This window comes from Bombus vancouverensis, chromosome 12, assembly GCF_051014615.1.
Source record: "Bombus vancouverensis nearcticus chromosome 12, iyBomVanc1_principal, whole genome shotgun sequence".
Lineage (NCBI taxonomy): Eukaryota > Metazoa > Arthropoda > Insecta > Hymenoptera > Apidae > Bombus > Bombus vancouverensis.
Window position 1 is genome coordinate 1,882,501 of NC_134922.1, and position 11,333 is coordinate 1,893,833.

The 11,333-nt window shown below is 47.3% G+C and overlaps 1 non-coding gene across 1 annotated transcript; it reads right to left on the reverse strand.

Annotated features, from left to right (window-relative positions):
- Positions 1 to 1,618: 1,618 nt before the first annotated feature.
- LOC117162422 (5.8S ribosomal RNA) lies at positions 1,619 to 1,773 on the reverse strand. The gene has a single exon (XR_004465216.2). It is a non-coding gene; the product is annotated as a 5.8S ribosomal RNA (ribosomal RNA).
- Between the last annotated feature and the right edge of the window lie 9,560 nt (positions 1,774 to 11,333).

Consider the following 11,333-nt stretch of genomic DNA (forward strand, 5'->3'; position numbering starts at 1 on the left):
ATCGTCCGGTTTTTAACGTCCGTCCTCTTTTTCTCCTACAGCCGTTTCTCTTCTCTCGAAGATTCCAGCGGTTCCCGGTACGGGAACTCACGCAAGTGAAAAAGCGAGCGAGACGTACCGTCGGGTGTGTGTGTTCGGGGACTGGACGACCGGCGCGACGTTAGGATGCGCGGTCCAGCGATAGACGACGAAGAGGCATGGGATGACCAACACTCTCTTTTCTCTATTCTCGAAGCACCGAATTGCCATAAAAAAAAAATCACACGCGCGCACGACATAGTCGTACTCGCGTGTATACCTCGTCTCTCTCAAAGTTTTTTTCTCGAGCCTCGCCAAAGGGGATCGTCTTCTTTTTCGTCTACGATCTCTCCGACGACGACCGTACGAACAACTTCGTAACGGACTCACATGCGCATCTTCCTCGGGTACAGAAACGCTGCGCAAAACACCTCGAGCTTGTAGTACAGCGGCACCCGTGTATAGCCGATCTTAGACACACGCTAGTTCGCACACGCATTACAAATATGTAAGATTTCCGACGAACGTGGCTTTGGGGGGCCAGGCGCGCGGGCAGAGAGATACACGACGACAGGGAAAATTCGTCCCGATACGAGTACGTGTACTCTCCGATCTCCGCGCGACGCTGGGGATCATACCTCCCTAAGTCGTCAGAGCGTTCGAAGAAATCTCGTGCGTGCGTTCCCGGATCTACGGCTGATACTTTCGGGGCTTGTAAAAAAGCACAGAGCGTGTAAAACGCAACGACGACCCATCGATGCGACGGTCCTCGTTGTTGTCAGTCGCTTTCGCGAAGAGACGGAGTGGGCATTCGATCCCTGGGGCTGTACGAGAGTCTTGAGAAAAGACGGTAGATTATGGCAAAGTTTCGCACGCCATCGAGTTTAGGTTTTTGGTTCTCTCTTCTCTCCTCTCTCGACCGAGTTCCCATATTTGGTTTCTCTCTCAGTCTCGCCAAATATAATATTCGTTTAAGACGACGTCGGGGGCGCGGACCTTCGTGCGTCGAACACCGGCAAACGTAGCATATATCGCCTGATATGAAAAAAAAATCGGTCACGAGGAGAACACTACGAGTATATACGTTCGATAACCGATACACGAAGCGGTGCATAAGCGGGCGGTCACCCTCGTAAGGACGACTCACGACGCCGCGAGCACTCACGCAGGTCCGTGACGGTTCTCTCCGCTCTTATTCGTATCCCTTCGTATACCTTCGTCCGACTCGGAAACGTTCTCTTATAATTTTTAAGAAGAACGACGGCGGGTTGTCAAGGCAAGAAGGGACAGAGAGAGACAGAGGTAGAGTTTCGTAGTTTCCCGTGAACACGATAGATTATATATCGAGCATGCGTACGACTTGCACGGTCTCTGCACGACCGCGACGAACGCCGACGAGCGTCCAACAATCGCTCGTACGTCGCGTATGTTCTCTCCGTCCGCTCTTATTCGTATCCTCGTTCTTGTACCTTCGTCCGACTCTGAAACGTTCTCTTATATAAAGAAGAACGACGGCGGGTTGTTAAGGCAAGAAGGGACAGAGGGAGACAGATACGGAGAGTAACGATACGCAACGCAAGCAGTCTTAGGTTTACGTGAGCAACCCTCAGCCAGGCGTGGTCCAGGAATTGTATCCGTGGACCGCAATGTGCGTTCGAAATGTCGATGTTCATGTGTCCTGCAGTTCACACGTTGACGCGCAATTAGCTGCGTTCTTCATCGACCCACGAGCCAAGTGATCCACCGTTCAGGGTAATCTTTTATAAATTTTGCAACAGTTCAATACTCAAATGTACTCTTCTCGGTTCTAGCGAAGCCGAGTTCCGTCACGTTCGACCAACGGGAATCGAACGCGCAGAAGTCGCCATAAGATTGACGACACAAAAACGTTCGAAAAAAAAGAAACCGACGAACGCGCAAAGATACGCGCGTTCGCCGGCCGGGCGTAAAGTACATTATGATATATAACAACCATCGAGATCGAAGCTCCGTTCGTCAGGAAACGACGGGGATATATACACCCGATTCTGAATCCTCTGTACAGCACACGATCTCGCGAACGAGTAAGCACGGTGGCTAGCCCATGTTATATATGTGTTTGATTCTACTCTCTCGTCCAATTATTCAAGAAACAGCGCGCGTGCATCTCTCCATCGTTCGGGTGATAGTAAAGATTCGATGGGATTTGCGCGGCCGTCCGCCTCGAGCGGTCTTTCGTCCCAATATCCAGAAGCAGAGTTTGAAAAACTCTAGCGACGGCACGGGTGTCCGACTCACGACATCGAGGTTTCGAAGCCGGCGATCCCCTCCGAACGGATGGCGACCACGCGACGACTGAAAGCATGAAAAATCGACGAAAGATAGAACACATCTCCGTTCGGGTGGTGTTTAAAAAAAAAAAAAAATCAAAAATTCGATGGGACTCGCAGCCATCGTCCTCGCGCGGTCTTTCGTCCCAACATCCAGAAGCAGAGTTTGAAAAACTCTAGCGACGGCACGGGTGTCCGACTCACGACAACGAGGATAGACAGCCGGTCCCCTCCGAACGGGTTATGCGACGACGATAAACTCGATGAAACTTTAGTCTCGTTCAGGTAGTGTGTGTGTCTTGTAAATCAAAAATTCGATGGGACTCGCATCCATCGTCCTCGCGCGGTCTTTCGTCCCAACATCCAGAAGCAGAGTTTGAAAAACTCTAGCGACGGCACGGGTGTCCGACTCACGACAACGAGGATAGACAGCCGGTCCCCTCTGAACGGTATATTATATATATGCGATGATAGACGACAAACTGGATGAAACTAAGTCTCGTTCAGGTAGTGTGTACATCAAAAATTCGATGGAACTCGAATCCGTCGTCCTCGCGCGGTCTTTCGTCCCAATATCCAGAAGCAGAGTTTGAAAAACTCTAGCGACGGCACGGGTGTCCGACTCACGACAACGAGGATAGACAGCCGGTCCCCTCTGAACGGTATATAATATACATTATGCGACGGTAGACGATCAACTAGACGAAACTTTAGTCTCGTTCAGGTGGTGTAAAAAAATTCGATGGGATACGCACGCACGGCTGTCGTCGTCCTCGAGCGGTCTTTCGTCCCAATATCCAGAAGCAGAGTTTGAAAAACTCTAGCGACGGCACGGGTGTCCGACTCACGACATCGAGGCTTCGAAGCCGGCGGCGTTCCCCTCTGAACGAACTTCGGCTAGACTAGTTACGAATCGTTGCTACACATCGTCTTCATCGTCGTCGTCGTCGACATCGACATCGACATCGACATCATCATCGTATCATCATCATCATCATCGGTCATCGTCGCATAGCGGGCCAACATCCACGCGATGCGTCTTCGTTCTAGGTTACCCGATCCACGAGTATGTTACACGTGGTTTCGTTATTTCGAACGAAACGACACACGAAGAGCACACGCCTTGTGGGTAGGAAGCACGTTTCGAGAACGACGAGAGTTTCGATGAAAGAGACGAGAGAAGTCGACGCAGAAGGTATCCATGGATCTTCGAAGAGAACCTTCGAAGATGTATATCGGTATCCTTTCGCTCTGCGCGACTCGCTACAAGTTCTTTCGCTCTCGTCGACTCGTTCTAGACGCTTCGTTCGATCCCAAAGAGGAGTCTTCGATATGTCCCGTTGCTAGGAGGAGAACAAACGCAACACAGATCACGAAACATAGAAGAGAATAGGCGAGCATGATCTCTCCGATACGAGGCACTTTAGAGATTTTCTTATTAGTTTGCATGGACTTTTATATTCGTTCGTACGGTTTCCACGATGCAAATACGAAATACGAGATCGTGACGGCGGGTCTTTCTGTGTACGGCCTCTCGCAGGCGCCACGACTGCATTTCTCTTTACACGTGGTTTCCATCGTAATTTTTTTCGTTTGATATCGAGCCTTAACTTTCGTTGGCTCTTTCGAAGCTAGAGTTCCCTTTTATTAGAATTTCATATATGTCGGATCGGGATTCGAATTTTGGGCGCGCGACGACTCTTCATGTGGACTAGCCATCGTTTCACAAAGCCGAGATTTTATTTACACGTATATACAGGTCTATCACTAAGCTTAACAAATAATAAGTACAACTAATAATAAGTCTAACAAACACTAAGCCTAATGAATAATACGATCTACGAATAATTAAATTAAATAATACTATTAGCAATGTTTGAGTTCAAACGAATCCACGGTCACCGGGATAACTCCTTACTAAGCGAAACTAACTTAGACGCAAATGCGATCCTCGAAAACGCTCGATGTATCACTCTCCAAGGCAATCGCAAGAATGCCAGCCTCGTGGAGATTTTTCTCCCTGTACGATTGCATTTTGTTTTCTATACCCGTTTGGAAGCATCGAGAAGGTTCCAAACGCCGTTGCTAGGCACACTCGTTGGAAGCATCGAGAAAGTTCCAAACGCCGTTGCTAGGCAGTTTCCGCCTGGAGTTTTGATTACTAAATACAATGTATGTCCCATTGCATCGGCACCTCCGAGGCAACATCACACGTGGCTCGGCCCGCTCTCGAGGCCGCATGCCGCCACAACCACATTTCTCGGAAAACACATACAACCACTCCAGACCTCCGTTAGATAAAACATCCATCCCGTGACCGTGGCTACGTTCAGCGACCGATTGTCACCTCGAACCCAATCTCGCTTATTACAAATCTTAAACAATTACAACTATAATAAAATCTAGGCTAAGGTACTAGAGGATGTTCCCAAAATTTCCAAGGAAGGGCTTCGGCTTTCCTTTCATCTCCGACACGGCCATCCTGACTATCACACGTCCTCGGGTGTACCTTCGTTAACAAAACAAAAGGAAACAAGATTAGTGTCATTGTGATTAGCATTCAAAGTGCCAGTTGCATTCTGCGTGCTTTCAGTCGGGTCGTAATGACATGACGGACCATTCTCGATTTCACACCCAAATGGGTCTCATCCTTCGAATCGCACATACTCTCAAAGTTCGTTACATAACCAGCTTCGTAACACGATCGCTGTCAACACTAGACCGCCTCCAGCCTCGTGACATTGTCACTGTCGGTACTAGACCAGCTCCAGCTTCGTGACATCGTCGCTGTCGGTACTAGACCAGCTCCAAATCCGTGACATTGTCGCTGTCGGTACTAGACCAGCTCCAACCTCGTGACATTGTCGCTATCGGTACTAAACCAGCTCCAACCTCGTGGCATTGTCGCTGTCGGTACTAAACCGGCTCCCAGCTTCGTGACATCGTCGCTGTCGGTACTAAACCGGCTCCCAGCTTCGTGACATCGTCGCTGTCGGTACTAAACCGGCTCCGGTCATGACTGTACTTGTATGACCTTTTCCCATCCAGTGTTTTCAAGGTATATCGGTCTCCTTCCAGGACCTCCGATATCACAAACGGACCCCTGAATTTTGGATCCAATTTTGTCTGGTTCCTTTCTTCATTTTGGCGTAGTACCAAATCACCAGGATTAAACCTAACTACTTTAGCTTTGGTTTTATCGAATCTCTCTTTGTCATACCTAGCACTAGTTTCCATCTCTTTTATTGCCTGTTGTCTTACACTGGAGATATCTATTTCTTTTTCCTCGATGTTATCAGGTAGTAATAAGTCATACGGTCTTGCTGCTCTACCAATCAATAACTCTAAAGGACTCGATTTGGTTACGCGGTTGATGGTGCAATTCAAAGCCAATTGCATCTCCCCGATCGCGTCTTGCCATGAACGCCCGGTCGTTTCTACCGTTGTGAACATATTTTTTAACGTGCTCATAACACGCTCTACTTGCCCATTGGCCCTACTTGCACCGGTCGCGATCAAATGAACTTTGATTTGTTTGCTTGCACAGAATTCTTGAAACTCCCGGCCCGTGAAACATCTACCCTGATCTGCTATTATCCGACAGGGTCTACCGAACAAAAACACGGCGGACTTAAGTGCCTTGATAACGCTGAGCGAATCCAATTTGCGTGTGTGATATAAGTGCACGAATTTCGTAAAGGCATCGATCAAGACGACGACATACTCTTTCGAGTCATTCTTGCCACTCAGCTTGCCCGTTATGTCCATATGCACCGTATGCCACGGTATGCCGGTCTTAGGTATAGGATGCAGTTCAGCCTGTATTTTACCTGAACTAGCCTTCGAAACTCTACAAGCATGGCAGTTCTCGACAAACTTGCGAACATACTTCGCCATTCCCTCGAACCAATAATACTCATAGAGCTTCTCGAGCGTTTTATCCCATCCTAAGTGCATAATTGACTGATGCACATGGTTGATGACGGACCATCTAAAACCTCTCGGAACAATGGGTAAGCAAAGGGTTCTGCCCTTTCGTTGTACTTTACGGTAAAGTGTACCGGATCGCAGTTCGTAGGTATTCGCGATATCTTCCGCGAGCTCTTCGTTCTGTAATTTATTAACGATTTCGGAGATTTGCGGATCACGACGTTGCTCCGCTAATAGTCAGTCTTCGGAGATCTCGGCCAGATTAATCTCTTTCTCTGCGACCTTGTCTATCATACGGCGATTCAAGTCTACGGGGTTTCGCGAAAAGAAATCTACGTGGGCCATTCGTTTACCCTCTCGATACATGATGTCAAAATCGAATGTTTGCAAATAAGCCCACCACCTATAAACCCGGTCGTTTAAGTTTACTTTGTTGCTGGAGGCTTTCAAAGAATTACAGTCCGTAACTACTAAGAATTTCCGTCCATGTAAGTAGTGTCGGAAATGCTTAACGGCGCTGACTACTGCTAGTGTCTCCAGTTCGTACGAATGATACCTAGATTCCGCGGGACTGGTCCTTTTACTATAATATTCGATGACTCTGTTTTCCTTTTCGACTCTATGCATTAAAATAGCTCCATACCCCTCCGAACTAGCGTCGGTATGTAGCTCTATGGGCCGATTGGGATCAAATATCATTAACACCGGCGCGTCGGTCAGAACGGAAATTATCTGTTGTCTTATCTTTTCGTGCCTGTCCGTCCAAGTTATGTGCTTGTTACTAGAAGTGAGTGCGTACAAGGGTTTCATCACTTGCGAAAATTTAGGAATAAATTTTCGGAAGTAAGAGGCCAAACCTATAAACTGCCTAAGCTGTGTGACGGTCGACGGTGCAGGTAAAGAATTCAAAGCTTGTATTTTTCCCGGGTTTGGACGAACTTCTCCGTTACGAATTACATATCCCAAATAAAGTACCGACGTCTTCAGAAAAGAACATTTAGCGAAATTGAAAGAAAATCCGGCGTTTACGAGAGTGTTTAGTACAGTGTGCAACCTTTCTAGAGCTTGATCTATTGAGTCGGCGATTATTAGAACGTCGTCCAAATAAACAACGACATACGAATAAGCGAGGTCGCCTAAGGCCTTGAAAATGGCTCTCTGGAAAACGGCTGGTGCATTTTTTAACCCAAACGGCATCGTCACGTATTCGTATTGACCGTCGGGGGTAACGAACGCAGTATATTCCGTCGAGTTAGGGTGAATGGGGATCTGGTGAAATCCGCTAGCCATGTCCAGGCTAATGAAGTATCTCGCACTCTGCAATCTCGCGATTTGGTCAGCAATAAGGGGTAAGGGATACCGATCCGCGACCGTATTTTTATTCAGCGCTCGAAAGTCTACGCACAATCTGTCTGAGCCGTCCTTCTTCTTCACGAGTATTATAGGGCTCGCGAACGGCGAATTACTAGGTTTTACAATTTGTGCTTTAATTAACTCGTCTATCCTCTCGCGTACTATTCTTCGCTCTTCCACGCTAAGCCTGTAAGGGCTTCTCTGCACGGTGACGTTGGGATCGATTAGCCGTATTTCCAACTGGCCCGTACTGACGCGAGTACGCGGGAAACCCGTAATGAATGATTCTTTAAATTTTTCGAGAACAGAGATTAATCGATCTTTATAGTTACCGATCACATCAGTGTCAACCTCGTTAATGTTGACCGCATCTTCCGCGACTTTACCACAAGCGTTAACGACCTTTGTTTTACAAATAACGAGGCTATCTTGCGCGATATTTACGTCGAATCCCTGGCTCAAAATCTCGCGACCAATCATGATGTCGTATTTTAGGTAATCGTCAGCAAGGACATGAAAAACTATCTCCAATGTAAGATCGTTAATACGAACAGTGGACAAAATCTGAAGTGTACTCTTAATACAAGTATTCCCGATCCCCCGCATCACTACCACATCGGTTATTCTTTTGCCCGAAAATTTCGAGGCTAGGGACTCTTTGATTAACGAACACGCGGCCCCAGAATCAAAGTAAAATGGATACGACTCACCCAGATGGCTTAATCTACCAGCCGGAGCTTCTACTACACAGGAGTCGATCCGGCGTTCGTCAATGGAATCGTAGTTCCTTTTCCGCGATGATGGGCAATTAGGCGCGATATGTCCCTCCTCGTGGCATTTGAAGCAGGTCACCTTCGACGATGCGGCTGATCGTTTTTCCTTCGGGTTTCGTATATCCTGCTCCTTCCCCGTTTGTGTTTGCAGGCAACACTCCGTTCTCCTATGTCCGTGAGCACCACAGCGGTAGCACTTAATCCGAGGAACTGATAGCCTGCTGCGTTTAGCTTCAGGTTCCGTTAGTGAATTTCTTGGCGAAAATGTCGGCTGATCGTTGTAAGGGAGAATCCTCATTTCATCATGAAATTGGTCCTCCGTCCTGATATTATTCGCGAGCGTTAGTCGCCGAAAGCGTCGATCTTGTGAACTCAGCATATAAAGGGCGAGGGCATTGATCACTTCGGGCATCGTTAGATCTTGTAACTTCATCTGCAGCATGGAGCGGAGGCGACTACCGTACGCTCCCGGAGATTCAGTCTCCGACGGTCGTTCTCTGGATATCCTTATTAACGCCGAAGCGGCTGTCTCTCTGCCACCAAAACGCGAAAGAAATTGTTCCTTAAACGTTGGCCAGGTAAGCTTTCCACCGCGCACCATTTGTGAAAGCCAATGCGCAGCAGAACCCCTTAGGGCGCGATTTAGAGCGGAAAGTAACGCACTCTCTTGCATCGGGTGGTCTTTCAAAATCAGATCAGCATGAGAGCACCACGCGGATGGATCGGCGCCCGCGCCTTCGGGGTCAAAACGTGGTAACGTTGCATCCTTAGATTCCGTACTCGGTCGTTGCTCCCCCGTTTTGTGCGCTAGCGTCTGAATTAACTCGCGCATAAGGTCCATTTGCCCTTGTAGCACTTTAAACGGTTCTGATCCCACTTCTGATGTCGGATCGGGATTCGAATTTTGGGCGCGCGACGACTCTTCATGTGGACTAGCCATCGTTTCACAAAGCCGAGATTTTATTTACACGTATATACAGGTCTATCACTAAGCTTAACAAATAATAAGTACAACTAATAATAAGTCTAACAAACACTAAGCCTAATGAATAATACGATCTACGAATAATTAAATTAAATAATACTATTAGCAATGTTTGAGTTCAAACGAATCCACGGTCACCGGGATAACTCCTTACTAAGCGAAACTAACTTAGACGCAAATGCGATCCTCGAAAACGCTCGATGTATCACTCTCCAAGGCAATCGCAAGAATGCCGGCCTCGTGGAGATTTTTCTCCCTGTACGATTGCATTTTGTTTTCTATCCCCGTTTGGAAGCATCGAGAAGGTTCCAAATGCCGTTGCTAGGCACACTCGTTGGAAGCATCGAGAAAGTTCCAAACGCCGTTGCTAGGCAGTTTCTGCCTGGAGTTTTGGTTACTAAATACAATGTATGTCCCATTGCATCGGCACCTCCGAGGCAACATCACACGTGGCTCGGCCCGCTCTCGAGGCCGCATGCCGCCACAACCACACTTCTCGGAAAACACATACAACCACTCCAGACCTCCGTTAGATAAAACATCCATCCCGTGACCGTGGCTACGTTCAGCGACCGATTGTCACCTCGAACCCAATCTCGCTTATTACAAATCTTAAACAATTACAACTATAATAAAATCTAGGCTAAGGTACTAGAGGATGTTCCCAAAATCTCCAAGGAAGGGCTTCGGCTTTCCTTTCATCTCCGACATATATATATATATATATATATATATATATATATATATATATATGTCGGGTTCACATTAGAATTAGGGTTAGGGGCGTGAAACGAATCTTCGTTTGGGTTACACGTTGTCGTTATGCAATGGAGAAGACATTGACTAGTGCAAATACGATTATTATAGAACCGGACAAGTAACCGCGGTAGTTAGGTGCTCGAGAAACTAATGACAATGATCCTAGGTTCAATAACGAATCCGCGGTCGACGGGATGATAGATGAACGTACTCACAAAATCTAAGTCGGACGCGTAATATTCACTGGTCGTAAAGAATTACTCCTTTCATCAATGAGATCGCGAGAAAGAATGCCTTTCCCGTCCCGATCATGCCACAGAGGAAAACTATAATGGGGTGTGTCTAAGGACACGAGATCATCGGATTCGTCGAGAAAAGCCTTCGTTCAGAAAGTAAGGGAAATTGGCGTTGCTAATTGGTCAATCTCCATATCGGTGGTTAGAAAAAGATGCTAGCCGCCCTCGAGGGAATGTTGCTAGTGGGAGACGCCGCTCGTTGAAAAATATGTCTCCCCTATCTTCCCGTAGTTGGGACAAAGACTGTTTGTCTGTTTGAAGGACTTTAGTTAACTAAACCTTAAGATTTATAACGGGCCCTCGAGCTAGCCGAACATGTATTGCGGAGACGCATCGACATCTGGCAATCATCTTACTCGAAGAATAGGGTCTGCGTGTGGCGAGCCACAGGACAGAAACCGTTGGAATGTTTACTGTCGCGTGTCGCCACGAATATTTCTTTTAAGGAGAGCTATAGAATTACTCCATACCTTTGTTAGACAAAGCGTTCATCCCGTGACCGCGGCTACGTTCGGCGACTTACTGTCGCCTCGAGCCCAAGCTCATTATCACGACTCTCGAACAATTACAATCGGGTTGCATAACTACAATTGTTCAATTACAGCTATAGTAGACTCTAGGTTACCATGTTGCGGGATTATCCAAAATTCCAAAGGCTCCGGTGTTCTTTCATCTCCGACATATATATGTAATATCGTGATGTAATATGTTCACAAAGAGTGGACAATAGAGATGTTAATCAGACAGAAAAGACGATTGTGGCTTAACTTGAACTATTCATACCAAACGTACAGAACACAGCGCAATCCACACTCTCTCGGCAACGCCACTCGCAACCTCCGTCTCCGCTCAACTCGCACTCGGCTTCTCGACTCGCACCCTGTTTCTCGACTCGCGCTCTGTTTCTCGA